The following is a 25560-nucleotide window of genomic DNA, read 5'->3' as shown; positions in this document are numbered from 1 at the left end:
GACCCATTGGCCAGGTCCCACAGGAGGCAGACTGGGGTGCATGGGAGGCCTTCCTCCCAACAAAGAGCCTGGGTGGGAAAAGCTGGGCTGGGCCCTGATGACATCACCCAGGGTGGCTTGAGGCTGTGTCTCTGGATGGAGCCAACGGCAAGACTAGGGGGAGGGAGCCCTGCACCGAAGCCCCAGGAGGGCAGCGCTCGGAAGGTAGAATGAGCCGGTGGCCCAGAGGGACCTGAGACCAATCAAGGGTGATGTGAGGTCATGGGGCAGGCAAGAGACTCGGGGACAAGTGTAGGAACAAAGGTGGGCCCCTCACACTGCTACTGGGAATCTAAACTGGCATAACCATGTTGGAAAACCACAAAAGCCCAATATACATATAGCTCATGAAATCCAGAAATTCTACTCCTTAAGCGTCCACCCAGAAGCTCACCCACATGTTTGCCAACAGGCGTGTGCAAGAACCTCACAGCAGCACCGGGTGTGACAGTCCCAGACTACTGAGCACCCGATATCATCTCGAGGTACATGGGTAGATATTCGTACCATGTGCAAACGCCAAACATCAATAAGAACGAACAGTGTGCAGCTTAACGCAGCCACACGGATAAACCACACAAACATAATGTTGAACAAAGTGGGAGGAAACAGGACACGTAGGAGGACACAACCATGTGAATCCATCTGTATGAAGTTCCAGGACAGACACAGGTAATAGTGTTAGAAGTCAAGATGCCGATGACCTGTCCCTACCTGGAGTTACAGTGGCAGGTAGGAGCCCAGGGGGCTCGGACGTACTGGGAACATTCTCTTGCTTGACCCGGTCCTTATCCCACAAGTACGTTTAGATTCAGAAAAGTCTTCTAGCCATACACCTTTTATTTGTGTACTTTGCTCTATGTAGATTTTACATTACATTTCCTATAACAAAAAGTTTGCTTTACAAAAAGGTAAACCCCAAGGCCTTTTTTAGTGAAATGCCTAGAATATGCCAGAAGGGTAGCAGGGCTGCAGTCGCTCCAGATGGACACGTCCAACATGTGCATGAACCCATCATTCGCCGTTGAATGATGAATGAATGGATGGACAACAGCATGAACCACTGAATAAATGAGCGAACCAAGAAAGAAGAAATGAATGAACGAATGAATGAATGAACGGGATGAAAGAGCGTGTTCATGAGCGAAAGAACAAATGAGCCAATGAAATGAAGAGCAAACAAATGAAGAAATCACCGGCTGACCGAGTGAGGGACCAAGTGCACAAAGGACCAAGGGAAGAAGAATGAACGAAAGTACAATCAAAACAACGGACCCAGGCACGGAGCAAGGACCAAACCAACATAGGAAGAGGGAAACGAAAGAAGCAATAGATGAATGGGAAAAAAACAGTGGAAGAGGCAGTTGAGTGGATATAAAAACCGATAAGCAAATGAATGGATGGATAAAGGATCCCACGTGTCCTGGCTTGCCCAGGACGGGGAGTGATTTGTTAGAGCAGACATTTCAGGGAAGGTGTCCACTCAGACATCTGGGGCCAAGGGCTTGGCGATTAGCATGTTCCTCTCTGAGAAGGCTCTTAAAGTGACTTCAATTTAGATGTAATAAGAATATGGCTGCACCAATATCACTAAAGCCACTGAGTAGGCCCCTCCCTCCCTGGGATTAACTGTGGGCTCTGTGGGAACGGCTAAATAGAATTGACTACATTGTTTTCCCAATTATGTTCCAGATAATTACCTATTATGTAGCAAACCCCCAGCATGATTTTAATAATCACTATTTAAATAACACATTTTCACTGTCTCCTTACAAATTAACCTCTGGGAGGTGTAATTAATGTCAGCGTGGGAGAGTTTGCTGAGCGGCCCGGGGATGAGGAGAGGCGGCACTGTGACGTCCCGAGACCCCCGGGCCGGGTGATGCTGTGGACTCAGGTTTGGGGGGACCTGGGTCCAGGACAGCAGGCAAGTCACGCCCCCACCTGGGCCTCGCTCACCTGCCCCGTGAGGTGGAGAGGGTTCTCCAAATCCCCACCCTCCTGGGGGCCCCAGGCGCTCTCACCGGAGACCCGGGTCAGGGTCAGAGTCAGTCACCCCCCACCCCCGACCGTCCTCAGCAGAGAAACAGGGGCTCCTCATGACCTGCGTTTCTCCCCCACCAGACAGAGGGCGGGACGGTCTGCACACGGCAGGTGCTCAGCACACAGCAGGTGCTCAGCAAACGCTGGTGGGAGGGCCGGCCGGATCCCACCGCGCAGCCGCTTTTACAAGAGACCTGGAGTCCCTTTCAGGACAAGGAGGTTTAATAAGCAGACAGCAGATAAGCTGATGTCCTCAGGGAGCCTGTCACTGTCGCCCACCGGTCTCTGAGGCTTCTACAGGTGTCACTGGTTCCCTTTACTCCTCTGCAGTCTCCTGTCTGGATCCTTCTGCCACCTCCTTGCCCCGTGTGCCCCCTCTAACATCCGGGGCCTGAGACGGAGGGACCGCACGGGACGACCGCGTGACTGTGCGGGACGCCAGCGCCAGGGCTCTGACCAGGGGCCCAGGAGCTCTGCCCTGAGGAAGAGCACCCGAGGGGGCATCTCGTCTCCTGTCTCCACTACTCTGACCCGCCAGTGACCGGGGTCAGCTCGTGGCCCTGACACCTGCCGAGTCCCCGCGGGCGCCCGGAAGAAGCTCGTGCCTGACAGTGGGCTCGATGCGTCCCTGCCGCTCCTGCGGACTGAGTGCTGCGGCTGCACCTGTGAGTCGGCGATTTCTGCCTCCTCCCAGAGGGGACAGTCGGAGAAGGACAGTCCAAGAGGGAGGCAAGGCTCCTGTCCCAAAGCTTACATTCCTCCAATAATCCTTGGTCGTCACAAATTGTCCTTAGAAGAAGAAGTTATAAAAAGAAGAGAAAGAAAGGTGGCTCCTTTGAAATGAGGTCGGTTTTCCTTTTACAGGGTTGGTGGTGAACAATGAAAATGCCCTTGACCCAGGTGAGGCCGGTCTTCAGTTATTAAGTGGCTGGAGGAGTCTGGCCATGCTGGTGGTGCAGGGACCTCGGCTTCCTAGACATCTGTCCCCAGGAGAGTCTGCCCTTCACGGGCTAGGAGGCAAACCTTCGTCCTTTCCATGTCTCCCTCCTGAACGGGTGAGGGAGGTCAGGATGGAATCCCCAGGGGGGCTCCAGAGATGACCGAAGGGGAAGAACTTCCTGCTCCCACTGGAAAAATGAAGGTGGCATAATGATATTTGTATTACCATAAAATTAATTAATTAATACCATAACTGCCATGGGTTGAGAGACCGCTATGTACCAGTGTTCTGTGTATTCACTTACTCAGTCCTCACCACAAGCTCATGAGGTTACTACCGCTATTATTCCCATTTTACATGCGAGAACACTGAGGCACGGCATCGAGTCGATGCGAGGAAAGGGAGGTGGGTAGGCCGAATGGCCCGGACCTGGGAGTTAGGCAGGTCAGAGCTCACAGCTCTCTCCGTTTTGCCCCTCACCACCCGAGTGGCCTTGAATAAGTGACTCCGTGCCTCTGAGCCCCAGCTTCCGCTTCTGTGAAATGGAGAGATAGGATATGACCCCTGCAGGGCCTGGGGGTAGGGGCTGCAGAGATGAGATGTCCATTTCCTTCCCTGAAGCTGGAGTCGGTGCCAGGCGCCCCGTCTGTTGGCTCTGGGCACATTCAGGGCTGGACACGCCCAGAGGAGGATGCTGGTCCCTTCGAAAGAGACGGATTGGCTGAGCCATTCTGCAGGCTTCCCCCCAGGTCCATGGGGCACAAGAAGTCCCGGGCACACGTAATCCCCGTGTCGTTTCGGAGCAGGGTCCCATCCCAGCAAAGGCTAGTGGGCACGCCTGCATTCCAAACATCTTTTCAGCAGCGCAGCCAACTTCTCTCAGTCAAGCCGGGGTCTTGGGTGAATGGAAAGGCCAGATCATAAGGTCACCATTTTAAGAAACCACCAGACTCTGTCCCGCAGTTACGGTAACATTCCACGTTTCCACCCGCGATGCGCGAGGGCTCAGTTCTTCCGCGTCCTCACCAGTACTTGCTACTTTCAGTTTTTTTCATTTTAGCCATGCTAGGGGGTGTGTGATGCCACCTCATTGTGGCTTTAATTTGCATTTCCTTGATGACTAACGCTGTTGAGCATCTTTTCTTGTGCTTATTGGCCATTCATGTATCTTCTTCTTTGATTACTTTTTAATGAAAAACACATTTGCATCCACACTGAAATTATATTGTCAGCAGTTAATTATCACTTGTCATACAAGTGTGTGCCCAGATTGCGGGTTTAATTTCCATATAGGTTTGCAAATGCCTCGTTCCTCATATTTGACGAGGCCCTTATGAATGAGAGACAGTCAGTGCTGGGAATGATGCTTTTTTTTTTTTTTTAAGCAGTTTTAAAAATAAATAGGTTCCCTTCGTGTCTGAGTCAGGGTTCCTTGCAACTAACAGAAAACCATTCAGTCTAGCTGAGGCAAAGAGAAATTGTGTGGAGAGGGGCATTTTACCAGGCTTGGGCCGAGCGGAGTATTTCATGAAATCTTACAGAAGACCCAGCCTCACCAGAGCCTGGAACCAGGGCCCGGAAGCCCCGCTGGGACCCTGCGCCCCCCACCTCGTCTTGGCTTCTCTCTCTGCACCTGTTCATTCTTCTCTCTACAGCCAGCCTCCCTCTCTGTCCTCTCAATGCCCGTCCCTCGTCTCCTGAAATCACATATCCGCAGGTCGAGGGCCAGCAGAGACCGACCTCTGAAGTCAGAATCTATTCCTGACTGTGTTCCATCACCATCTCCTGTGATAGGATTTTTTTCTCTTTTTTTTCTTTCCTTTTTCCCCCTGGGGCCCTCAGCCCCTAAAACCCCCATCGGGGGGAAAATGGGACCAACACCAGTAGAAAATTCGGAGGCTGCTCGGTGTAAAACCAGAGGCGTTCAGAAGACTATTCCATCCATGCTGGGAGCAGAGATACAGGTATGGGCTCTACAGGTCAAGGGGTGACCACCCATGTCTGACCCTCCCTGCCCAAGACCCTCTTCAGCCCCCCTGCCCCTGGTCAGCCTCCTTGGGAAGAGGGAAGACTGCTGGTCCCACGTGGGCTCCAAATCTCCAGCTAGCGTTTTCACGCACAAAATGCCCACAACGGTCATGGATGGGCACCCAGGAAGTTGGTATGAACATTTTCCTCCAACCTGGGAAGAGCCTGGCTCCATTAACATGTCCCAGAGATGCCACCAGTGAGCAGCAGGGCACCTGACAGAGGAGAGGCCTGGGCTGGACAGAAGACTGCCTCAACCCTGCCCCTGCCCCTGCCCCTGCCTCTGTCCCAGCCCTGCCCCAGCCCTGCCCCAGCCCTGCGCCAGCCCTGCCCCTGCTCCCGCCCTGGCCCTGCCCAGCCCCACCCGCATCCCCACCCCCGCCCTGGATGAGGGTCATCCAGGGAACAGGCAACCCAGCCCCTCACAGACCTGTCTCCCAGAGGGTGGCTAAGAGAGAGAACATCCCAGCCCCGTTCTACAGCAGAGGCTCAGAGGTCCAAGAAGCAAGTGGCCCAATTCACATCACAGCGGGGCTGTGGGACAGCGCCTTTCCTGACCCCAGGGTGGAGGTGCTCCTTCCTTAGCCAGCAGAGCTTCTGTGAGGGACATTCCTGTGACCCCAGTGGCCGGACCAGGAAAGAGGGCTGGTGACTTGATTACTCACCACCGCCCGGTAACCAGTGCACGCCGGGCCTTCCCCGCCGACGGCTGGGACTTCTGGCAGCTTCTGGTTGTCCGGGCGGCTGCGAGCAGGACAGGGAGACCCTGTTCACTTTCCTCAGGGCACGTGGGGTGCCCCACACTGGCCCTGTCATTGCCCCCCTCGCCCTTCAGGGGCTGCTTGCCTGCCTGATGGGATGACAAGGAGAATGCTGTGGGCAGGTGCTAAGGTTCAGAAGAAAGACCAGTGTCACGGGACCACCTTGAATTGGGGGGGGTGGGGGGAGGGATCAGAGGTGAGGAGAGCCAAACCTCCCTGGGCCTTGGAGGCTGCATAAGGAATTCAGGACTCGACCTTAAGTGCCACGGGAAGTCACCCTTGTGTTTTTTAACCTTCTACCCAGCTGCCTTGTGCTGAGAAGGGATGAGGTGGAGAGGTGAGGCGGGGCCACCATCCGTGTGGACTGTGCCCGGTGCGGCGGGGGCCTGGGGCCGTGGAGCAGGACAGGGACGGCTCTGCCCTGAGTCTCCCGGTCACCTGGCTGCTTTGGGGAGAGTGACAAGAGCAGGGTCAGGGCAAGAGGCCCCTGCACCGGTCCAGGCAAGACGGTGGAGGGGCTGGGGTGGGGAGCCAGCAGAGCGAGAGAACGTCCCAGATCTGGGAGTAAGCAAACGGAACCTGAGGATTATTCCCTCCCCAAATATTAGCCGTTATCGGTTTTTCAAACGTCATGCTGTTTCACCCAACATCTTACGGGAACCTCTTCTAACAAAATAGAAATTTAGAGGATGATGAAAGAAGGAAGAAATCACTCGCCGTGTTACATATGCTAGAAAGAACAAAACCATTCAGACGTCGATAGTGGGAGGTTGGTGGGGACATCAGTCAAATGGACTATTTCCAGGAATGGAAGAGCCAGAAAAGCGGTCAGACCGAGTGTCGGGTGAGGACCCAAATCTGCGCGTGCAGCATGCGGAGGGAGGTCGCGGCCGGGGTTGGCTGAGACCCGCGTGTCCTTCCGGCGCCCCCACAGGACAACCCCACGTCCCCGTCGCCTGCGTGGCTGCGTGGCCGCGAGACCCGCGTTGGCCAAGGAACGAGAATAGAGGCGGGGAGAGAACCTTCCAGGAGGGAGCATTTAAGGGTCAGGGCTCAATTATCCTGTCCGTTCGTCCCCGTCACCGAGACCCGGAAGCACACGAGGACACGCTGACACCCCAGGACAGTGGCGCCCCCGCAGCCTGGCCCCTGGGTGTCTGTGGTGAGCAGAGCCCTCCCGCCGACCACAGTGGACGTGTGACAGGAGCAAGAAGTGACCCCTGCTGTTCTGGAGGCTTGGGTGCTCCCGCCTCACGTCCTAGCTCGCCTGAGGGACGTGGAAACCACGCACGTGGAGAAACAAATAGAGAAACACACCGATGATTTCATGGCCACCGTCTCTGGGAGGCAGGGGCATCAGGCGACCTACGCGCTGTCATATTTACCGCTTTGCACTTTCCAGACGCCTCCCAGCGCCCGTGCCTGACTTGCTCCGCGGGGAACGACGAGCGTCCTTAAGGAGAACACGGCCACCGACCAAGGCCAGCCCTGCCCCCCGGGGCTGCGGGCACCTCTCCCTCACCCCTGGCTCCTGCGCCCCGAGCCTCTGTCCTGCCCGATTAGCCCTTCATCATAGACCGTTTCGTTCTCTAATCGTCCACCCTGCATAATTTAGCACGGCGTCTACTGTCTCGTCCCCAGACGTTTCATCTCGTGTCCCTTGGCCTGGCTTTCTCATCTCTCGGTGCGGCGGTGGCAGGAAGGGAGCCCGTTAGGGGCCGCTCGGCGCCGCACTCCCTCGGGGCCCGGGGTGAGAAGAGCCAATTCCGCGTGCCAGGCGCTGTGTTGAGCGCTTTGCCTGCGTTAACCCGCTTGATTACTCCAACAGGCCTGCGGTGGAGACGCAGTGGCTATCCTCGCTTTTACAGAAGCAGATACTGTAGCTCAGAGAGGTTCAGAAACTCGTCCAAGGGCACACAGCTCAGAAGTGGTGGAGCTGGGCCTTGAGCCCGGGCGGCCTGCTCCCCAGTCCCTGCTCTCCCTGCTCTATTGGTGCCTTTCTATGCCCGGGCCTGTGCCGGGGGCTCCGTGTCCAAAGACAGCACGGGGGCATTTCCCTACCAGCTGAATGGGGACGGGGACGACAGTCGTGGTGACCACGCCCTTTAACACGCATCGGGGGCTCACCCGGCAGCGGACATTTACCGCACGTGAGGGCGTGGGGTCCGCACACCATCCTGCCACCAGGACGGTCGCGGTCCCCGCGTGGCAGAGGAGGATCCGGGACACTGACCCCCTGGGTGCCCAGAGTGTCCCCCCGAGCGCTGCCCGCAGGTGTTGTGCGAGCCCCGGAGTCTGTGTCCCGCTGAGGCGGCCTCATCCCGTCCTCACGGTAACCCCGCGTGGTCGGTATTACTGTGCCCGCTTCACAGGGGGGAGCCCGGTGAGGCTCGTGGAGGCTAAGCCACTGCCGAGTCGCATGGCGAGTGACTGCTGGAGGCTGAGTCTGCATCCGGGCTGGGGGATCCGAGGCTGGTCTCCGCTCACCGCTCTGGGGAGAGTGGCCCAGGCTGGGGGGGGGGGGGGGCGGCCTCCAGACGCGGGAGAAGCTGCGTCCCTGGGGCGGAAGACATCACAGCCCTGTCACCGCATGCCAGTCCTAGTAAGGGAGTCCCGCACTGAGCGTGTCGCTGTGTGACCACGTCTAAGTCTGGCCCCTGCCCCGTAAGATGGATGCTTTTCTTACCTTCAACTCACACACGAGGTGACTGGGCTCAGAGAGGTTAAGTAACTTTCCTGAGATCCCACAGCAAGGAGCCAGCAGAGCCCAGACTGGAAACCAGGGTCAGCCAAAGCCAGTGGCTTAGACGCTGGGCCACACTTCTTCCTTCCACCATGCGTGGGGACTGAACCTCCGCTATCGGGGTTTGGAGTCAAAATATAAGATCACAGGACAGCACTGCTTGAGACGGGGAGAGGACCAAGGAAAGGAGCCTCAGAAGAGATCAGGATTCAGGTCTTTCTATCTTCCTATCATCTAAGTATCCATCACCTATAAACTCAGGGCTGAAAGGAGTCCGAGGTCACCCACACTGGGGGTCTCATCTCGGGCTATCCATTTGAATCATCTGCTTTAGAACAAGCCTGATGCCTACACACCTTTGCCCACCCATTGTACAGATGGGGAAACTGAGGCTGGGGAGCCGAAGAAGGAAGGGTCAGCACCAGGACTGAACCTGGACGTGTCCGGGGTCCACCCTGCGCTGCCTCTGGGTCTCTCAGCTCCTGGGACATCCCCCCATCGTCGTGCTGACCGCCCCTGAGGGGAGCCCTGGAGACAGGACCCTCCCTGTGTTTGTGCTCCCCTCGTCCTCAGCCCGGTACCTCGTGTGGGACCAAAAGCCATAAGTGTTTGCTGAACCCAAGAGTGGGGACAGGGATGCCTTCCCTGGGCAGGCTCGGTCCCCCACCCCATGTGCCTTTGCACATATTGTCCCGGGATGCTTGGTTCTGCCTCACCTTTTTCACTTCTGCACTGAGGTCACCTGCTTCCTGGACTCCCAGTCCCACACTCATTCAAGGCCTCCTCACGATGCTCATCACCACCTGGCATTGTCCTCTGTGTCCCCCCCAGACAGCAGCAGCTGAGTCCCCCTAGTCTAGACCAGAGCCTGGGGCATGTCAGACACTCAGCACGCTGTTGGCTGGGAGAGGGAATGAGGGAATGGGCCTCAGTTTCCCCAGCTGGAAAAGGGGGAAGTCACCGTCTGTGGTCTTCAGGGTCTCTCCCAGGCCGATCCCCCACGGGCTCTGTGTCTCTGGGAAGCCGGGAGGACCGGAAGGCTGGAGAGGTGGCGACGGGCGCAGGCCCAAGTGCGTGCAGGGCTGGGCCGCACGTTTGTCCCACACCGGGCGCCCCGGCTCACGTCGTGGGGCTGGCCGGGAGCCTCCCATGCAGTTATTAAATCGTGATGCGCCTGTAGGTGTATAATTGTCAGAAGCGGCTTTGCATATGTTGGTAAATCTATAAACGTGGAATATAATTATCCATCGTTAACATATGCTTATGTTCTGCATAAGCACATATTGTTTCCCCACGAATGCAGGCTGCCAAGTCACGACCCAGACACCGTGACACCAACCATCACTGATGTCACAGAAGGGGTCCATTCGTCGTCCTGGAGGGGAGGGGCAGCCGGGACGGTGGCAAATCTCCCACCAGGCGCCCTGGGGCCCTGGAGCTCTGGAGGGACAGAGGGCAGGGTAAGGAGACAGGTCCAGCCCCGCCACCAGCCTGGGACCCTGGTGACAGCCAGCCGGGTGGGGAGGGGTTCCTTGAGCACCTGCCTGTGCCGGCTCCACGGGGCCCTGCAGTGAGACAGGGCACGGTGGCTGGAATCTGACGATCCTGGAGCTCTGTTTGCCCTCCTTTGACCTGGGGTCACCCTTCCAAGCCTCAGTTTCCTCGGCTGTAAAATGGGGATGAAAACAGTGACCTCCTCACAGGCGGCTGAGAGGATTAAGTGACCGAGGACATGTGAAGGGCGCCCAGCACACGCAGGAAGTGTTCACTCGTATGAACTCATCTTCCTGCCATTGTCACCCCCAGGACTGTCACAGAGGAGGCTCCCTGGGCCCATTTTGCAGATGGGGCTAATCACTGCAAAAACCCATTTAACAGCTGTTAACATCCCTTCACACCGGGCGCCTACACGCAAGACCCTTGTCGCCTTCACGACCTCCCTGCTCGGCAGGTGCCGTCACGGTCCCCACTCTACAGGGGAGGAGGCCGTGCCAAGGACCAGATCCCACAGCCCATGGAGGACAGAGACTCAGTGCAAGGCCTTCTGCCCCCAGGGCCTGGGCTTGGCCCCCACCCCAAACCCCACTCTTCCCGGGACACTGAGTCACAGCACCGATGAGAAGGTGGTGCACACGGGTGGCCACCCGCCCAGCAGCCCGTCCCCCCTTCCTTCACTCACAGAGCCCTGGGCTTGTTCTGCAGCCACAGGCTCAGACCCGGTGGGCCTCCCCAGCCCAGGGTGAAGGCAAGCCTGGACACCCCCTCCTTGTCCAGACATGGTTTCAGGAGGGGGAATGTGACCCAGATCTGGACATTGAGGAGTGAGGGAAAATCTGCTGGTGCAGGGAGTGCCCCTGGGAAATATTCTGCCTCACTCTGCTCCCCTCTTCTAGACTTGAATGCTGTTGGGTGAGACGATGTTCGGAGCTGTGGCAGCCATCTTGCAACCCTGAGGCAGGAAGCTAAGGAAGAAGGCCACCACAGCTGAAGATGATAAATAGGAAAGAGGGAAAGACTCTGGCTCATTAGCATCACCGAGCGTCGGACCAACCCCGGAACTGCCTCCTTCCAGAATCTTTTTGTGCACGATCATTACATGTCTCAGTTGCGTGAGCCATTGTTGCTGGATCTTTCATTACTTGGTGCCCAGCACTTCCTCACTGACAGAAGCATCTGCTCTGTACCCGGCTCGTGTCTCTCACAGCCCTCCACCCACAGAGTCACAGCTATCTGTCTACACTTCTGTCTCTGATTTCAGACCCTGGACCAACGGGGCCAGGGATGATGGCCAAAGAAGCGGGAGAAAGTGTCTAGGTTTTTGTTGACATCTCTGACCTTCTGCCCAACCCCAGAACCTCTCCAGACATCTGCTCCCTGGAGATCACTTCGTATCTCAATGGCTTGAGCCACTGTCGCTGAGTTTTTTTTATTACTTGGGGCTCAAAATATCCAAAGTGATGGCAGCACCCCACTATATGCCAAGCACTCAGCCGTTTCTCTACAACTGCACCCCCCCCTTCCCAGTTCCTGAACTCCTACCACAGAAGGGTTGTGTCTTGCTGACCCTGTACCTCTCCTGCCCCGGGGGACTAACAGGGCAACGGCACAATGTCCACCCAGTTCCACAGGGTGAGTGCCAAGTACATAAGGAGCAAATGCACAAATGGATGAGAGAACAAATGAATGGATGAGCAACATGGATGTGAAAATGCTTTGCAGACTGTAAAGGGCTGGACCCAAGTGCAGGATTCAGATCCGAAAGGTGGGTGGCGATGGGGGATGGAAGAGGGGCCGGGGCGGGGAGCAGGGGTCAGCAGAAAAGCGACATTGGGGTGAGGCACCGCCATCCCCCCAGAAGCTCCCGTCTCTCCGTCCTGCCGCACGGCACACGACACCGGGTCTGTAAATCCCCCTGCCTACCTGTCTTCCATCCCCCAGGCTGCTGGAGCCTCTGACAGCGAGCGCCCCTCCCCAGACAGACCCTGCAAGGCCGGCTTTGTGCTCTGTCATTTTCCCCCTAAAAACTGTCCCGAGGAACCAAACGGTCGTCGTTACCCCAGCTGCGCTCTTTTGCTGCGTTATCCCGTGAGAGCTGGAGGACGGGGCACCCGACGAGGAGGCAGTGAGCCGTTGAGGTTGACGGGGAATAAGGACCAAACATCCAGGGTGCGCAGGCTTGAAAATTTCAGCTCCCAGTTTTGCAGTGATTAAAGAATCATTTCAAATGAATTTTGCCATCAGAGTAAGAGATCTGTCTCCCCCAAAACGTTTTACTTTGATAGTTGGCTTCAAGGGGGTTGGCAGAACTCGTTTCGCGAGGAGACAAGATCAAAGAATGAAAGAAAACACAGGCCGCCCTGAGAACTCTGTTAGCCACTTGACATAATTGTGTTTCTTCCAGAGTTGGACTTTGGGCAAAACTGAGAGTCATTTTCTTTCCGCTGACGTCTGATATTCGTGGAGTCTGGAAAAGGTCCTGGGGGTGGCGGTCAGCAGGCAGGCAGAGGCCTCCCTCCTCTCCCCTCCTGCCCTCAGAGTCACCCAGGGGAAGCCAGCAAAGGAGACCACTTCACAGTAAGAGGCCTGGGACTGACCTGTGTTTCCAGCCACAGCCTCCCCAGGGTCTGCCGCCCAAGTGCCCGATCCCTGTGCCAGAAGGCGCATGTGGAGCTGGACAGGGACCCTTCACCACCATTCTGTCTGCCTGATCAACAGCCCCCGTGATACATACACACACTTCCAGCATCACCCTGGCAGCTGGGTGTTCCGAGTGGGGCCCGAGCCCTGCCCCCACCCCCATCTCCCCACTGTGACGTCTTCAGGTCCATTAAGCAGGCAATTTATGGGCCTGACGCGTAGATTTGTATGAGCTGCACCGAGATCAATTTTAATGCCTCCTCTGACTAAGATTATGCCCTTGAACAACTCCTTCCCCTTAGAGAGACCTGTGCACTTGCCCCTTGTCAATTACCTGCCTGCCCACCTCCTTGCCAACATACAGTGACTGTATATTCATTCATTCCTTCCTTCCTTCCTTCATTCATTCATTCCTCAATTATTATGGGACAGACCAGATGAGTAAAATAAAACTGTCTTTGCCCTTTAGAGGTTTATAACCTGTTTCTCATTCTAAGGCAGCTGGTCAGGAGGGAGGAACTGGGCTGGACCTCAAGAACTTTGGGGGGAGGGGCCACAGGCTGCAGGTGACAGACCTGGGACTGAACCCCGGCTCCACGGTTCACCGGCTGTGTGTCCTCAGGCAAATAACTTCACCTGTCTGAGCCTCAGGCTTCTCACCGGAGCAGTGGTGGTGAAACAACCCACCGCCTAGGGCCTTGTCGGGGTAAACTGAGGGGCAGCACGGGAAGCGCGTGGCCCAGAGCCTGGCACAAGGTGGGCGCCACTCAGAGCAGCCCCTGTTCTCTGGAGACAGTCAGGCTTTGGAGAAAGAACCAGGCCGGCCCGGGTTAAAACACCATCGCCAGTGCTTACTGCCTCCCTTAACCTCCCTGAGCCTCAGTTTGCTCCTCAGTGAAATGGGCACAACACAGCCTGACCCTTAGGACGAGATGGGAGAGGAACCGGCGACGGAGGGGGTGAATCGGACCCTGGAGCGTCCCCCACCCACGTGGTACCTGCTGGTTCCCTCCGCCTGCAAGTCTATGAAGGGCGGGGGAGGCGTGCAGAGCTCAGGTCCCGGTCACGGCCCCAGCCCGGCGCTTCGTGCCTCAGTTCCTGCAAAGCGTGGCCCAGGCTCTGGGGACCCCGCTAGTGACGGGGAGCTCACCACCCCCTGCACGGGATGGAGAATCCCAGGGCTCACGGGAGAGGACGAGGCAGGGCAGCCCCGGGCCGCCTCCCGACAGGTGCCCTCAGCTCTGCAGGAGCTGTTTTCCCGGTACCTCCAGCTGCCACGGGAGACGGGGAATCTGTGTTACTGAACGTAAAATAGCAAAATATTTTTGTAAAAAACCAATGATTTCATTTATCAACTTCTCTTTGAACCGTCTTTCAAAAAATCTATAAACACAGTCGCCTTTTAATTTCTGATTCCAGGGGTGGTCCGGCTGTTGCGTGGGGCTCTCAGACAGCCAGAGAGAGCAGCGACCTCAGCCACTCAGCGGTCATGTCTGGGCAACGCTGCGTGGTGAGAAGACACCTGCTCTGGGATCCCCATCCATCTTGCTGTGTGGCCCTGGGAAATCAAGCTCCTTGTCTGGGCCTCTAAAAGATGTGATCGGCGTCTCACCGGTTCGTGAGTTCGAGCCCCGCGTCGGGCTCTGTGCTGACAGCTCAGAGCCTGGAACCTGCTTCAGAGTCTGTGTCTCCCGCTCTCTCTGCCTCTCCCCCACTCACACTCGACCGCTCTCAAAAATAAATAAATATTTTTTTAAATTAAAAAAAAAAAAAGATGTGATCAGCAGACAACACAAAATTGTGTTGGGCGTGGCTATGGAAGGGGTGTTGTGTAAGGAGGGTGGAAAAGATACCAGAGGTAAAAAGGCAAGAAGAAACCTCTTGTACGTGGAAAGGTGAGGAAGGGAAAGACCGACGAGGCGCAGCCTCTGACCACAGCCTTCCGCCAGACCTGGCTCCCGGATCCTGACTGCCCTGGAGCCCTCGTCCTCTGCCAGGAACCCTAGGGGGTCATCCTTGACCCCTCCCACTGCCTCCCTGCACCCAACAGCAAGCCCACACCCAGTTGCTGTGACCCAGACTCTCTCCAAGCCCACGGCCTCTTCCCATCCCAGCACCGCCCACTTGGACCTTTCTGCAGCCTCCCCCCTGAATCCCACACCCCCCCACCCCCCTCACACTGGGCGCGGATGTGTGCCCATATTCCAGATGGGGACACGAGGCTCGGGAGGTCGGGACGCTCACCCGAGGCCCCGCAGGGAGAAAACTGAGGCAGGAGAACCCTTCCCGCCACCTCCGTTCCATGCCTCTCGCTCTGCTCCTGGGCTAAGCCCACGCTTCATGGCCACGTCGGTGTCTCTGCCTATCCCGTCACTCACCGGGGACCCACGACGGCTGCTTTGGCGGAAAGTCAGGATCACAAACATCCAGGCTCAGTTCTAGAGCCCCAAAGAAGGATCCACCAAGAGGGTCTGCAAACGTGTGTCTAAGAAAGTCTCCGCGTCCACAGGAGGCCTTCCTGGTCACACTCGTGGCCCCGTGACTGTCCCCAGCATCAGTGGAGACTCCTCTCGAGCCCACACAGATGCTGACCGTTCCCTCTCCTCGGCCCCAGGGTGATCTATGGATCACAGGAACACGGATCTTTTGTGTGTCTGCATTGATCAGGGGCCACAGAGCCATTCAAATCCCAGAGATTCCAGGGCGGGGGAGGAGAAATCTCAGAGAAAAGCAAAAGGAGGGAAAGGGGAAACAGGGATGTGTCGGGGAGATTAATCTGCGGCTCAGACATGAAAGAAATATGTTCAATTATATTTTGTTTCGTTTCATTGGGATGTACGCATCGTAGTTAGCTGTCTGCAAGCCTCAGATTACCCAGAGAGAAAGCACAATGAAAGGCAAGAGAATAAAAACACAGACAAAACAAGATCCTGAAATCAGAATGACGGAGAGAGAAATCAGAGAGCCCAGAAACAAAGGCACCCGGGCCCTCTCGGCACCGACACCAGGGCCCCGTGGCCACACTGCCCGCCAGCCCCGCGTCCCCATCACTGACTGGGGAGGAAAGTCCCTGCTCCGAGCCAGAGGCCAGATTTTATCTTTTATCTTCTCCACAGGAGTCACTGCCCAGCCCAGCCCGTGTTCAAATCCAGCAACCCCTTACTCTGTGGCCTTAGACAAATTGCTCAACTTCTCTGACTCCAGGGTCCTCACTGTGAAATGGGACTAACCGTCCTGCATCAGAATGAGATGAGACACCACAGGCAGAGTCTGGCCAGAGGAAGCTCTCGGTGTACGTGTGTTATTCACACGTCCTCGTCCTTCGGAACACAGTTCAGGCACGCCTCCTGGCGGGGCCGCTGACTGCACATCTCCAGGGGGAGCTAATCATAGCATGGTCTCTGTGTAAGCATCTCTGGAGTTGTGCAGTACACCACTGACACAACAGTACATTGCATTGGCCCTGGATTCTGGGAAGCTTTTCCGGCAGGCCCGGCTTGGCCAGGGGTCATTCCCTCCTCTGTCGCCCACCCCTCCTCACCAGACTGTGAACTCCGTGAAGACAGGGACTTTGTCTTACCCGCCCTGGGGTCCCCAGGCCCAGCCCAGAACCTGGCCCCCACTGGGGCAGATGCCAGCAGCCATCTACTAATTTCGGGACTTACCAGCAGCCATTCCCACAAGTAGTAAAAGGCTGAGCGAGATTGACACCTGAATTTAGGCTCCGAGGCCCTTCCCTGTAGCCCGGGGAGGCCAAGTAGCTGAAGCACTTAAACCTACCCTACGTGGACACCTGCAAAGCCAGACCTCTGAAGGTGGCCACCTAGGCCCAGGGTCCAAACGCACAATCCCTGCTTCTCATCGCCAAGCCACACGGCCCGGAGACACCCTCGTCCCCTCCCCCTCCCCGGTTAGCTGATGTCTCCAGGACACCCTCGTCCCCTCCCCCTCCCCGGTTAGCACGGGCTGATGTCTCCAGGAGACACAGGCAGGGTTCCTGCCTCGAACGTCACTGACTTCTTTGGAGCTGCGCCAGGTGTGAGGGCTCGGGTTTTAGGGCCGGTCCAAACGTTCTGATATCGCCCCAAACCGCACGGCAGACACTCCTGCTAGCCAATCGAGAGAGAGAAAGATGCTGTCCCCGACCCGCGGCACAAGCAGGTGTGAGCAGCAGACCCCCACCCGCAGGGACGGGGAGCTCCGGGTGCAGGAGAGCCTCAGCCCTCTGCCCCCACCAGGGCTGTGCAGGGGTCGGGGCTGGGCACCCGCTCGCCTCGGGCGTTTTGCTTCGGTCCCGTGCTGGTTCCTCGTGACGCTGCCCCAGGAAGGGGGCGTCAGACTCGGGTGGCCGTCGGGGGCAGCCGGGGTCTCTGAGCTGGGCCCTGGTCTAAGGGCTCATTTGTATTCACGCATTAGAGCCTCACAATTACCTCCGTGAGGGTGAGGTGCATACTACCGCTATCCCCATCTGACAGGTGGGGAAACCGAGGCACGGGAAGGTGTAAGACCCACCCAATCAACACCCAGTGAGCAGCAGGGCCAGGTTTCAGGCTGAGAGGGTCCGGCCCCCTAAATGCCGTGGACGGGGATGGGGAACAGCGGCTGCAAAGGCTCAGAGGCAAGAGCGAGGGGCATGGCGGACTCGGGACCTGGAAGCCATTCAGTCTGTCCTGGAGTGACAGTGTGGGGAGCAGGGGGGCTGGCTCATAAGGGGCCGCACGCCGAGTTAGGAAGCGTGGACCCACCGTCACTGCCCTGGGTGGGAGGACAGGGACAGAGGGGTGCCCGGCGTGCTGGGTGGGTGACCCTTCTGTACATGTGACCTGCCCCCGGGGGCTGTGTCATTGTCATCCCCCCAGGCCCTGGCACAGGAGGGCACGAAGCCCGGGCTGAATGAAGGGCATCCACTCTCCCCCTCCCCGGGCTCAGCATCCGCTCTCCCCAGGCTCAGCCTCGGGCTGGCACCGCAGGGCCAAGACGCGATGCCCGGCCCTCACTCTGGCTCTCGGCAGGGTTGACTTCTGCCCTTTGAAGGCAGACATGGCCTGTCACTTGCTCTGGCCAAGGAGATGTGACAGGCGGTGTCCGTCACTTGGAGGGAACTTGGAGAGCCAGCACCCAGGTGGCCGAGGCAGTCACGGAACCCCGTGTCAGCCCAGAGCGACCTTGCCGAGCAGAGCCCATGACCTGCCCCCAGCGTGTCACCACGGAGAGAGGACCCCCTCTCATGTCGGGGGTGGCCTCCCGGCTGATGTCACCGCTGGACGCACGTGACCACGAGGAGGGGGTGGAGCCTGGCGCTTCCCAGGCCCCACGGATGCTGGTCCCTGTGGGACGGGTCACTCGACGCCACCCCAGTCACAGGCGTGGGAGGTCCTGCCCGTATCCGGGAGGCCGACGGCCTCGACTCTGACTTACCCAGATCTGGGCCAGACCGGCACGTTCCATGACAATGTGCAGATCACCCGAGAGCCTCTGGGCTCCCCACTCCCCTCTGTTTATGCATCTGCCCAACAAAGAACCCCTCAGGAGACTGAATCTGTGACCCATACAGCCCCTGCCCCCCTGGAGCTCACAGACGAGTGTGGGTGGTGGTACCAGTGAACGCCCCAAGAAAAGAATTACAGATGATGCTGAGGCGGCCAAGGGGAACAACCAGGGGTTGGGGAGAGGATATCAGGGAAGGAAAACCAAGCCGGCAGGTAGGGTGGGAGGGTCACATTTAAGGTGAGACCCAAAGATAAGAGGGAACAGCCAAGTGGAAAGAGGACAGGAAAAAGTATTCTAGGCAGTAAGAACTGCATATGCAAAGGTCCTGTGGCAGGAAGAGGCCTAGAGAGAAACAGCAGAGAGAAAGGGAGAGGGGAGGGAGTTGAGGTGCTGGGGCGGGGGGGAGATAGGCAGGGGCCAGACCACACAGGCCTGCTGGCCTCGGAAAAGAGTCTGCACTTGATCTTGGGGTCACAGAGAAGCCTGAGAGTCCTCAGCTTCAGGAGTCAGGAGGGAAAGGAAATGACCAATTCATATTCAGAAGAACATCCTCTGGGCCCAGGGCTTAGCACAGGGCCTGGCATACAGTGGTGCTCAATAAATGCTTGCTAACAATGACACCACATGAAAGAAGTGGAGAGACTCTCTTCAGGACAATATTGACTCGTCCTGGTCAGTCTCTGTGCTCCCTACACCCAGTGAGGAGTATCCATCGAGGACGGGGAGTAGCTGGTGTTTGGGGAGAAGCTGCCACCTGCCTGGAGCCCCTGGCTTCTCACACGATCTCAACAAGGGCCCCACGAGAGTGTGCACCGATGTCCCCAGTGAGGAAGTGGGGCTGTTTTTACAATAAAACAGGTCCAAAATGAAACACTCGAAGCGTGGTGCCAGCACGGGTGAATCAGGAATCTCATTAAAAAGGGCATCAAGCAATATCTCAATATGGAAATCAATGGACACTCATGGAAGGAATTACTAGCTGAATAATGAGGAAGGACAAGTCAATGGAAGTAAGTAAAGGCAGAGGAAAAAAAGCCACAACTCACCCCTGATTATGGGAGAGGAGACACCAAATTGATAAAACCATGACACTGGATTATGAGGAAACAGGCGGCTTCTTCACAAAGGAGGCAGAAACCAGCTAATGTGATCACAAACCGGGCTGAGGAGGGAACATCAGAGCCTGCGGCTGGGTCTGAGCATTTTCCTGCCAGTAAGTGATTTCCAGAAGCCCGGCCTGCTTCCCCAAGCGGGCCCTGGGGCGGGACCCTTGGCCTGGCCCTGCCCTCCCTGTGCTCCCTGAGCTCAGCCTCCCCGACACCGTCTCTGGACCTCCGGCCAATCTGTCCCGCCCACCTCTCCACCTCCTCCAGGAAGTCTCCCCTGATTACTCTAGGCCCCAGCAACCCCCAGCTCTGACCTCAACCCATCTTCCACTTAAACAACAGGTGGTCTCAGCAGTATGTCCTGAATCCCCTGCTGATATTTAGTAATAAGGTAAGAAATGGCACTTTCTGGCAGGTAAGAACTTGGACTCCAGAGTTAGAGAGACCTGGATTCAAACCCTCTACCACTTCCTAGTTGGCTTTGATCAAGTCCTTCTCCCTGTTTGGGCCTCAGTTTCCTCACCTGTAAACGGGGCAAACGACGAGATGTCCTCGTAGGATTATTGCAAAGCATGTAGAGTAGTGCCTGGCCTGTGAAAGTCCCTCAGTCGTGCCTGAGACCTTATCAGCCTTCCCATCTCACAGGTGAGGAAACCGAGGCACTAAGAGGGGACATGACTTCCTGTGTCCTCACAGCCGGTGGCTGGGCCAGGATTCAGAAGGTTGTAACTTCTGAAGTGTTGTAACTTCTCCAGTGGCAGGGAAGGGGGGGGAGGGGGGAGATGCTTTACCCCCAGCTTCATCCGCGCAGAATCCCTCCTCCTGCCCAGGCCGGCACAGGGCCAGACCAGAAGCTTCTGTCCCGGCCGTACTGGCACCCGAAGGGGGTCAGTAAAGGCATCCTGATGACTGACCACATGCCCCACACAGTGCTAAGCATAGACCATCACTCTATTCCCACTTCACAGAGGGGCAAACTGAGTCTCGGGGCGGGGGGGGGGCTCAGGCACACAGTCCAGGATCGCACAGCTGATGGCCAACAGAGTCAGCTCTCTACCTGAGATCTGTCCCCCCGGGGGCACCATCCACTCCCCCACCCCGCACACCATCTCATCTCATCCCGCAGCCACGCTCAGAGGGAAGTCTCCTTGTTTCCCATTTCACAGGTGAGGAAACTGAGGCCCAGGGTGCTCACGGAGCTGCCTGAGGCCCCACAGCCGGTGGGTGGAAGAAGCCTATGGAATTCAGATCCAGGGCTCCCTTTCCCAAACCCACCGTGAAGGTGGTTCCCTCCTCCTTTCCTTGTTCGGAGCCCGCAGCGGGGGCCAAGGGGTCCGGCTGAGGGGAGGGGCTGCAGGACAAAGGATGGTGGGGGGGGCTGGGGGGAGGCGGACCGGACAGCCAGCCCCCAGGTCCCCAGAGATCACCGCTGAGTTCTGAAATTGCTAGAATTTTGCAGGCCTCAATCCTCAGCAAAGCCAGAGGGCTTAAGGCAGAGGCAGTTCTCAGAGACCCTGGAGGGGAGGCAGCGAGTGGAGCTCATTTCCCGGGGTTTATGTCTTCTGTTCCTCTTGTCTGCGCCACTCGGAGAGCTGCGTGTCTGCCCCGAGCCACATCTCCAAGTGGCCAGTGATAAACCCTGTGAAGGCGGATTTATGATAAACTCATTATCTTGCCCTCCCCCGGGTCAGAGGTCACGTCAATAACTTCCTGCCCACTCTCTCCTGCAGCGCTGCGGCCAAAGGCTACAAACCTGGTTTGGGGGCCATAAATCCAACCTCCGTTCCCCCTGGAAATCAATCGGAAACCCAGTGGCTAAATCAACCCTACCTGTAAAAGCTCTTAAACCACAGGACTTTTCTAGGCCAGGATGGGGCTACCTAAGGACGTGCCCCAAGGAGACGCCCTCCTCGAGTCAGACCCAGGTTCTATCCAGGGTCCGGGGGAACAGTGGGGACCCCCCGGGGCCAGGCCCAGTCAGGGTCACAGAGAGCAGACGGCGGTACAAAACCTCAGCTGGGTGGGGCTCTGTGCTCAGTGTCTCCCTCTCTTCCTACTCAGGGGCCCATTCCGGCTGCTAGTCTCTCTACCAAAGAGGGGAAGTTCAGCTCAGAAAGGGCAGGGGTCTCACCAGGGTCCATCGAGGGCCAGGCCGAGGGTGGGGACCGTGCCTGACGGTTCCACCCAGCCCTCAGTCCCGGAGACAAGGCTTTTGGACTGCACTGAACATGGAGTCTCAAGTGCAGCCTTTTCCTGAGGATACTCCGGCTCTGAATTAAACCAAGGGGCATCATCTCCACAAGCTTCTCTTGCTGCTTTTGGAGAAGAGAAAGCTTCCGTGTGAACGCAGAGCGTTGACAGTCAGTCCTGTGTTCCCAGAAACGGGATGGCGGCTCCCGGGAGAACTTCTGGGGCTCTAGTCTTGTCCTGTCGTCTTGGGTTCTAGAACAGAAGAGAACAAGGCATGTGTGTTTGCAGAGTGAAACGACTGACCGATTTGGGTGGGCCGGATCCACAGGTGGCGCCTGGGACTTAGGGGTCAGCTTTGAGCGGCTTGCCGCAATGACAATATTCTCCGTCGTCAACCGTGGCGATGTTCAGGCGAGATTCACAAATTCTTTGATTTCCCTTCCCACGAGTCTTTGCTGTACAATGGTGCGTGGTGAAAACCACAGGACCTCCAGCGCTGGATCCTAAAAGCTGCCGTGGGAGAAGTCCAACCACCTCCAAGGCGGCCATGCTGTGAGAAAGCCCAAGCCACATGGAGGGGCTCCGGTCAACATCCTCAGCTGAGTCCAGCCGTCGAACCCACCCCGGCTCAGCCGTCAGACACGTGCGTGCACAGCCCCCCAGACGCTGTCAGCACCCAGCTGCTCGGGTCTCTCCCAGACATTCAGACCTTTCCAGCCGAGGCCCCAGTCACGGTGCCACGGGCCCCGAACCATCCGCGCTCCTGCGCCTTGTCCAAATTCCTGAGCCATAAGCTCTGGTCGTTACTTCACAACACTCACCTCTGCGTGGTTCGTTAGGTAGCAGTAGGAAACCAGACCACCAGCCTGGGGTACCAAACAGTATTCAAAGTGGTCTGGCTCTGAGCCTTCCCCTTGCAGTGGTCACGAAGTTGATTTTCTCACCCTGGGAAGGACCCCCCAAGGCTGAGTGTTTCAGCTAGCCTTTGCCGTGGAACAAAGCACCCAAACCTGAAAACCTTGAGACAACCACAAATGTATCGTTTCTCACAATCTGGAGGTTGGCTGGGTAGATTCGCTGCTCGTTTCACCTGGACCTAGTCCTGCGCTGCGTTCCATCCGTCCAGAAAAGCCCAGCCTGGCCTCGCTCGCTTGGCTAGTAGTTGGATGTTGGCCCGGGTGCCTCGGCTGTCCACATGCCCACCGGTCCAGCTTCCTTACGTGGCGGTCTCAGGACAGCAAAGCCCAAAGCCGACTCTCAGGAGGCACAAGGCACCCTTCCACTGCATTTGTGGGTAAGAGCCAGCCGTGGGCCCGAGCAAATTCAAGGGGAGGGGAAGGAGAGTCCACCCCGGGAATGGGATAAATGACATAGTCACGCAGCAAAGGCATACGCACTATGGGTGGGAGGAAGTGTGGCCATATTTTATAATCTAACCCCCCCACTGAGGAAGAGCCAGGCAGGCCAGTGGGAAGAGAATGTGCCTTCCTTGTGGAGACAGAGGATCAGGGTGTGCCTACAACCCCCAAGGGGCTTATTCAGTCCCACGGGACACCACTGTGACCCCCAGAAGAAAGCAGGCACGTGCTCTCTCCCCATGGGCTCCGTGACCTTCCAGCCAGTCCTGCCCCTGGTGTCAGGGAGCAGGGGTCACACCCCTCCCTCCCCGGCCTTCTGCAAATGGTGGGGGGGAGGCGGGGAGGGAGTTACACATGCACAGAGACAGCACCTGGTGAGTGTGGGTGGCAAGGAAGCCTGCAGTGGGGTCTGGCTGTCAGGCTGAGGGTGCCAGGCGGGTCTACCTCACGGAGGTGGGTGGCATCCAGTTCCCAGGGGTAACCCGGGAGGACAACGGAGAGGGAAGGGGTAACCCGGGAGGACAATGGAGAGGGAGATACAGTAAAACCTTGCTTTGCGAGCGTAATTCGTTCCGGAAACAAGCTTGGGATCCACAGCACTCGTAGGTCAAAGCGAATCTCAAGAACCGTCGGGTCAGTTGAGATCACGTGACCTTCGGCACAGCGTCCTACTCATATAGCCAGACATCACTCGTTTATCAAGTTAAAATTGATTCGAAATGTTTGCTCGTCTTGTGGGACACTCGCAGAACACGGTACTCGCAATCCAAGGTTTTACTGGTAAAAGCGAAAAGACGAGCTGGGGGCTGGGGTAGGGCTACAGCAGGTTGGGAAAGGGGGTGTCTGCAGCGTCCCTGGAAGCTGCTCGGTGGGGTGAGGTAGCCCCCTCCTCCACAGCGCCCACCCTGGGGATCCACCACTGCGTGGAATGGGGGCCCAAGTCAGTCTTACCCCCATGTTGAAGGTCTGTGAGCTGGGCGGCCAGGATCGGCCCCGCTTTGGTCAGGCACCAAATCCAGACGAAATCACCATGGCCAGGGGAGGGGACAAGGTCAAGCAAGACCTTGGGAGCCCCCGCGGCACCACGTGGAAAGGGACGGGGGCAGGTGCCCGAAGAGAACAGGGAAAGCTGCAATCCTCCTGAGGAAACAGGAGGAAACTGAGGCCCGGAGCACAGGAGCTTACCTGAGGGCATCACAGAGGTCAAGCAGCACAGTTGGAACCTGAACCCAGGTCCTCTGGGCTCCGGCCTGTCTGCTGTAACCACGAGGCAGCAGAGCCCCAGGCTGCAGACTTAGGAGACCCTGCAAAAGCTGGAGTGGCTGCGGGGGCCCCAGGGACCCAGAATGAGAGCCCTGGGGGGGGTAGACGGGCGCCTGGGTGGCTCAGTTGGGTAAGCATCCAACTTCCGCTCAGGTCATGATCTCACTGCTGGAAAGTTCAAGCCCACGTCGGGCTCTGTGCTGACAGCTCAGATCTGCTTCGGATTCTGTGTTCCCCCTCTCTCTGCCCCTTTCCTGCTTTCTCTCTCTCTCTCTCTCTCTCTCTCTCAAATATAAAAAATAAAACATAAAACATGTTTTTAAAAAAGAGTCCTGAGTCCCAGGGCACCAGGGAAGGCTGGCACTCTGCCCTTGGTCCCCCCCACCCCCACCCCTCTCAGAGGATTCGGCTTTGTGAGCACATCTTGGGGGGAGTGGCTGAAATGGGGGCACGTCTGGAAGCTTCCACTCCTCGCAACCAAAGCTGGTGTCAGTAAGTCACCCCCAAATAATGGGGCTGTTTGCTCAGGAAGCCGAGGAGGCAGTGAGCAGTTGCTGAAGTAATTAAACACAAATGCGGACGAGCCAGGCTTCTCCAGGTGGCCCAGCTGTTCCCACGGTAGCCTCCCCTCCGCCGGGTGAGACCAGACTCCTGGGTTGTCTGTCTGCTGAACTGAGAAACTGGGAGCCAGAGAATCAAAGAAAATCCAGAGAGAAGGAGGTAGAGGGTAGGGTGCCTTGGAAACCCCTGAATATAAACCCCTTGGTTTACAGATAGGGAAACTGAGGCCCAGAGAGGAGGACAGACCCGTCCAAGGACACATGGCAGACTAGAGGCAGAGGTAAGTCTGGAATGCTTCTAGCACGCCTGAGGTTAGGGTCAAGGTCATGGGGATAGGGTGGAATCTGACAGGTGGTAAAGAAGGAAACTGAGGCTCAGAGAGGGTAGGTAAGTAACCCAAGGAATCACCTGGGTCTGCCCGACAGGTTTTAATTGTGCCCTGCGGCCTTCCTGTCCACGGCTTCTGCATCAGGACTTAACAGAGAGGGTGGGAGAGGCCAGGGAGAGCAGATTTCCAGGCGTAAGGGAGGGTACTCAGGCTGAAGGAATGAGCAAAGGCACGGAGGCAGGACGCTGTATGATATATGAAGCGCCAATCCCTCACTCACCCGGCCTTCAACAGTCAAGGGAATGCACGGGCTCATGTAACCGAGGAGGCCAGACAGAGCCAGAGCTAAGCCCGTGTATCTCCCGGGCGCCCATCGGATCCACCACGTACTGCCCTGCACCCAGAAGGATGGCCTGTGTGGGTTACTATTCCTCTGGCTTCCAGAGGGCTCAGTGGCAAGCACAAGGGGTGGAAGGAAAGAGTGTGGCCCGGGTATTCGCTGCCTCTCTCCTACTGCCCACACAGTGCCTACAGGGGGCCCTCTGCACACAGCCCTGTCTCCAGCTTCTCATA

Source organism: Acinonyx jubatus, chromosome C1, assembly GCF_027475565.1.
Source record: "Acinonyx jubatus isolate Ajub_Pintada_27869175 chromosome C1, VMU_Ajub_asm_v1.0, whole genome shotgun sequence".
Taxonomy (NCBI): Eukaryota; Metazoa; Chordata; class Mammalia; order Carnivora; family Felidae; genus Acinonyx; species Acinonyx jubatus.
This window is presented reverse-complemented; position numbering follows the sequence as displayed.